Source organism: Misgurnus anguillicaudatus, chromosome 21, assembly GCF_027580225.2.
Source record: "Misgurnus anguillicaudatus chromosome 21, ASM2758022v2, whole genome shotgun sequence".
Classification (NCBI taxonomy): domain Eukaryota; kingdom Metazoa; phylum Chordata; class Actinopteri; order Cypriniformes; family Cobitidae; genus Misgurnus; species Misgurnus anguillicaudatus.
In genome coordinates this window covers 52,765,373-52,772,014 of record NC_073357.2, presented here as the reverse complement: position 1 = coordinate 52,772,014, position 6,642 = coordinate 52,765,373, and positions in this window count along the sequence as shown.

The window sequence follows — 6,642 nt, the reverse complement described above, 5'->3', positions numbered from 1 at the left end:
ATTTTGAAATATTTGCCTGCAAACTTAATTTTTATCAACTAACCCCCTGCCTGTTACAATTAACACCACCTATGGGGTACGTTGTAACGTTTGCACTTCTGTCACGTTTGGTGTAATTGTTCAAGAATGGTAAGTACTAGAAACAAACTTCAAATGTTCATTTGTAGCAGAGATGTGTGTGTTGCTTGTGTAAAAATATAATTAAATCAAACTCAAATATTTTTTGAATGATAAACCCAAAACCAAAAAGCGTTAGGTTGTGCCCCGCTCTCCCCTACTTCTCAATTCTTTGAAAGCATTTGCAAGGAAGCATTCCTGTCTATAAACACATTTATATGTTTGAACTTACTGTAAGCCAATGTTGCTGGATACAATTATCATTTTGTACATTGACTATAATTTACAACTACATTTGTGGGTCTTCCATGGATTAAAGATCTCTTATGGTCAATCCTGCAGAAGCCAACATAATCTTCTGAGGATCTTCAGGGCATATGGTGGCAATAAAAGGCCTGACATCTATCAAACAGCACCAGTGCCATCACTATTAGATTCTGCTTGTAGTTTTAACCCTTTAACAATAATGTGGTTGTGTGCACTTATGTGTCATAAAACTTTACTTTATATTTCACAAATTACTGTAAGTATACTATATAAATGATACTGTTTAATGATCAATAAGCAGGACTTAAGTCTGTCGTAACTGCAGTTTCAACATATTCATACTTGTAATGTATTAAAGAGCAACTATTGTCCGATTCACGTTTTTACATTTCTCTTTTCTTGGACTACAACAAACACGCGGCTTGTAGGCAACAGTTTACTTCCTGAGATTGGTGATGTAGACAAGACCGACATTAGCCTCTTTCACACAGTAATTCTGGTAAATTACCATTCATTTACCAGAATGAATTTACCAGTAAATACAAAAATGTGCTGTTCACACATGCAGTGACATTCCGTCTTTTTACCAGTAAGACATCATTGTAATCTGGTAATCTTACAACTTGTCTTACTGGTAAATTGGGAGCACTGATTTACCGGAAAGGTTCTGTTCACACATGATCTGTTAACTGCAATTTACCAGTAAATTACCAGTAAAGACTGTATGTGTGAAAGGGACTATTGTCATAATTCCTCCTGCTTGGACTCACAGCCTGTTAGTTAACGCCTGTTAGCATTGCATTGTGATCGAGTCTTTCAAACATGGTAAGGAGCGTCACATTTCCGGCTGACGTCAGAGGTATTCATGCCAATCACAACGTACAGATTAGCTGGCAAATCCGGGACACAGAGCTTCAAATCGATGAGTTTTGTACAAAATCTGCACGTTTCAGGAAGAGAGTGACAACTGGAGCTACAAAAAATGTACGATATGTGGAAAATAATGAGTTTTTTAAACCATAAACCATGCAAACGCATTGAGTTATACCAAATACACAATATAACGTTGTTTTTAGCAATGAAATAGGTGCTCTTTAAAAATGTATCTTGCAGTACTGCAAAACAAATCACAATTTTGTGAAATTTTATTACCGCTGTAGTTTTACTGCTTTAAATATTTCATTAGGCTTTCCTGAACTTTCTTTCTTTCTTTGTTTCTGGTGGAATAAGCTTTCAAAGTTCACCTTGATCTCCTGAGATCATCACAACCTTCAAAAAACATCTGAGCCTCATCTCTTCCATGAATATTTGACTGCGTATGTTGTAACTATTGTGCCGATATCTCATCACACATTGATCTGACTTTTTCCAAAAGAATGATTCACAAAGAAGTTCATTTTCATTAGCACTCCACCATCACCAGACCTTTTATCCATCCATCCTCATTCTTTTCTTATCTTCTTAAATCTTGCGTTCAGACTTTCTCACTTCTGCCAAATCATCATTCAGTCTAACAATCAGTTTACGCATTAAAAACAAATCCTTTTGCACTGTCTGCCAGATTCATTTATCTCAGCAGGATAATATTTGTTTTAGTCAGTGGCGGCCGGTGACTTCTTTATTTGAGGGCGCTTGATGCAAAGTTCGTCGTATGTATGAAGCCCGTCATGTGTGTGGTTCCTTATTTCAAAATATGTGTTCTGCGCGTCGAGAGGTCCTGTTTGCATTATATGTCTTGTCAAAATAAGTGCGTGCTGCAGATGCGTCTAAAGGGTTTATGATAAAAGAAAGACTCGGTTTGCCAGATACTCACATAATCTCATGCGTAATCAGAGTTTACTGTTACGGGAGTGTCTTGCGTTTATTTTGTGAACGTGAGCATCTCTTTTATCATAAACGGTTTTGACGCGTGTGCAGCAGGCACTTATTTTGACAAAACACGTGATGCACGCAACAAACACATATTTTGAAAACGCAAGCAACACACTTGACACTCCGAACACATATTTTGAATTTTGGCCCCTTGGATGAGCAGTCACGAGTACGCATAAACTAGTATATTTTACTATTTACTTTAGTAGTAAAACTATAGTAAAATTCCTACAGACTATAGGGGGTTAGAACCTCACCATTTACTAACGTAATCTGCCTGTCCTTGTTATAGACATAATATACGTAGATGTCTCACGATGTGCTGGCATCCAGCGTAACCGCCATATTGGTTGGGTCTCCTCACTCTATGCTAGCACCAGAGTCAATTGAAGTCAATGGAGAGCAAGCAACTATGTCCGTATTTTGTGCAGCTTACGGTTTCAATAACCGGCGCAGTATTGATACCAGATCACATCGGATTACCTTTCACAAGTAAGATTGAATCACAATTTTGGTTATTTTACCATTTATAATATTATGTCATTAACTAATGTAACTTCTGTGTAACAAAACAATGTAACAATCTGGTAAAAGTTTGGGGAGTTATGATTATTGTAGTTGGAGATACACCTTCCTAAATAAATGGCGGCCGCGCTGATATGTCAGCACCAGTCTATGAGGCGTCTACATATACAATGTCTATGGTCGTGGTCACGTCGTGACTGCGACAACGTAATAGATTAAAAGTTTTGTGTTGGGAACAAAAAAAGCTGTTTTCTTTTTACATTTAAATCTTCTCTTAAAACATTTTTTTTCTCAGGCTTATGGGTAATTTTGATATTAATTAAAAAACATTATGGTCTTAAATATTGTTTAAATTGTATGATGTGTTTCTGTCTTAATTTTACTACTTTTGTTCTAATTTTCTTTTGATATTTTATTATTGGTGTTTAAATTGTATTGTACGTCAATTTTTTGTTTGGTATGTTGTGCAGCACTTTGGTCAGCATTTATGTTGTTTTAAATGGCTATATAAATAAACTTGACCTTGACCTTAAATCTTTATTTAATATTCTTTGGGCAAACATCTGCAGTACAACTCATTTTACTTTCCCCAAATGTTTTAAAGACTTTCAATAACATATGAATGAAAGTAGTTAAAGGAACAGTATGTAAGAAATGTATATCAATGAATCATAAAATGGTCCTGATATGTCACTAGACATTAAGAAATTATTTTCATTTTAAATACTTATATCACTCACAACAGTGGTCCTGCCAGAATATTGTCATTTAAAAAGTGGTGTTGCAGCCCTCAACTGATGTTTATGTTGTCATGTTGTGTATTGGCCACCAGTTGTGTGATTGCAGTACCAGTTTTAGCCACAAGTTTTGCGATTGCAGTACCAGTTTTGGCCACAATTCTACATACTGTTCCTTTAATACTACAGAACACTCTACTATACAATAACAATAGGCCTATACTACAGTATGGTAAATATTAAACTATGGAGTATTTATATGTGGGTTGGCTAATCAATTGTTCCCAGTCAAAGAAGCGTTATGTATACAAATGGAAGTCCTGCTACAACTCAGCTGTTTCTCCGTCGTACCCCAAAAAAATATATAGCTTTTGTTTCCTAAAGTCTTTTAGATATATATAATCAAGTGACTCTACATAAATGCCCCTGTCTGTTCTGTAAGTTGAAAAGCTGAAAACAGACTTGCTCTTCAATTCAGTCACACTTGCTGGGTTTAGCTAGATAGTTTCCATCTCACAAAGCAGTGAGTTGATTAACAAAACACGTGAATAAATGAAGTCTGTGAGTCATCCTGAAACATCAACTATCTGGATCTTTTTTTGCCTGTTGCGTGATTCATCATTGGGCAAGCAATAAGGTACGAGAGGCTGTGCTGTATATACAATACAGCACAGCCTCTCTTACTCTATTGCTTTTATAAAGGGTAACGACCCAATACAAATATTAAAGCAAAAAAGATGTAACTTTTATCATAAGCAACTTTCATGAAGTAAAATCACTAAAAGCTTTCCTGCTGCTGGAAAAATAGTCCCTGACCGAATGTAAACAGCATGCAGCCATAGCTGTAGTTTGTCTTAAATAAAGCATAGCTATTGACCAATCAGAATTAAGGACTGGAACTAATGTACAAAATGTAAAGTCAGATTTTCATGATATGTCTGCTTTAAAATACATATATTTAATTTTTGTATAATATTAAACTGTAACTGTCAAAATGATTTAGAGCAGCCGTACTGTGTGCTATTGAGCGGTTGTTAACAAACCTGCAAATGTTGCAACTGGCCAATCAGAATCAAGCATTCCCATGAGCTGTGTAATAATAGTAAATAAACTTGTTTTTGTTCTCTTTATTATCATAGTACACTACTGGATGGTTTCCCTGACAGGACTTAAACCTAGTCCCAGAATAAATGCATGTTTGTCTTAACTAAAAACAGCTTGCACTGACATATCTTAAATTATTTTATTGCCATTGTTTTATCGCAAAATGCACATCAGTAATGTTTTTTGTAAGGTATGTTTATAAAAACAACTTTAAGTGTCTTAATATAACCAAGGCCTAGTCCTGGCTTAATCTAAAGCATGTCCAGGAAACCAACCATAAACATGTCAAATATTACAAACAGAAACTTAACTTTACAGTTTTACGACGCACAGATGTTAATGTAAGGTAAGTATAACATGAATTGTCAGCAACGGTACTCTTCAAACGCATGGTACTGACGTCAGTGTCCGAAATTTCGTTTACTTCTTCTTCATATAACGGACCCAAACGTCATTCCCAAAATATGAAATAGTGAAGGAGTGATTTCAGACACAGTATTGGACTTGCTTGTCATCTTTGCCGACGTCCAGTGACTGTACGACTGTTACAGGAAGCACTTAAATCTCCACTGCCATTCCAGAACAGCTATTTAATAAAGATCTGTGTGCGTAAGCAGCGTGTTGTAAAAGAGCTTCTGCACAGTGTTGACTTACAGTTACAGTGCACCATAAGATTACCTCCTGTCCTAATCCTGAAAACATGTTTAAAGAGTAGATTTGATATTCAACATACACACCTAAAAGATTATTAGAACACCATACTAATACTGTGTTTGACCCTCTTTCACCTTTAGAACTGCTTTAATTCTATGTGGCATTGATTCAATAAGGTGCTGAAGGCATTCTTTAGAAATATTGGCCCATATTGATAGGATAGCATCTTGCAGTTGATGGAAATTTGTGGGATGCACATCCAGAGCACGAAGCTCCAGTTCCACCACATCCCAAAGATGCTCTATTGGGTTGAGATCTGGTGACTGTGAGGACCATTTTAGTACAGTGAACTCATTGTCATGTTCAAGAAACCAATTTGAAATGATTCGAGCTTTGTGACATGGTGCATTATCCTGCTGGAAGTAGCCTTCAGAGGATGAGTACATGGTGGTCATAAAGGGATGGACATGGTTAGAAACAATGCTCAGGTAGGTCGTGGCATTTAAACGATGCCCAATTGGCACTAAGGGGCCTAAACTGTGCCAAGAAAACATCCCACCACCATAACCAGCCTGCACAGTGGTAACAAGGCATGATGGATCCATGTTCTCATTCTGTTTACACTAAATTTGGCCTCTACCATCTGAATGTCTCAACAGAAATCGAGACACATCAGAACAGGCAACATTTTTCCAGTCTTCAACTGTCTCATTTTGGTGTGCCATTTGTAGCCTTTTTTTTCTATTTGTAGTGGAGATGAGTGGTACCTGGTGGGGTCTTCTGCTGTTGTAGCCCATCCGCCTCAAGATGTGCGTGTTGTGGCTTCACAAATGCTTTGCTGCATACCTCGGTTGTAACGAGTGGTTATTTCAGTCAAAGTTTCTATCAGCTTGAACCTAACCCTAACCCATTCTCCTCTGACCTCTAACATCAACAAGGCATTTTCGCCCACAGGACTGCCGCATATTGGATGTTTTTGCCTTTTCACACCATTCTTTGTAAACACTAGAAATGGTTGTGCGTGAAAATTTCAGTAACTGAGCAGATTGTAAAAAACTTAGACCAGCCCGTCTGGCACCAACAACCATGCCATGCTCAAAATTGCTTAAATCACCTTTCTTTCCCATTCTGACATTCAGTTTTGAGTTCAGGAGATCGTTTTAACCAGGACCACACCCCTTAATGCATTGAAGCAACTGCCATGTGATTGGTTGATTAGATAATTTCATTAATGAGAAATTGAACAGGTGTTCCTAATAATCCTTTAGGTGAGTGTACTTTATATTATTCCTCTAATGCAGCAGCTCCCAAACTGGGGGTAGACCCCTCTTGGGGGCGCGAGATGGGGCCCCAATTTTATAAAATG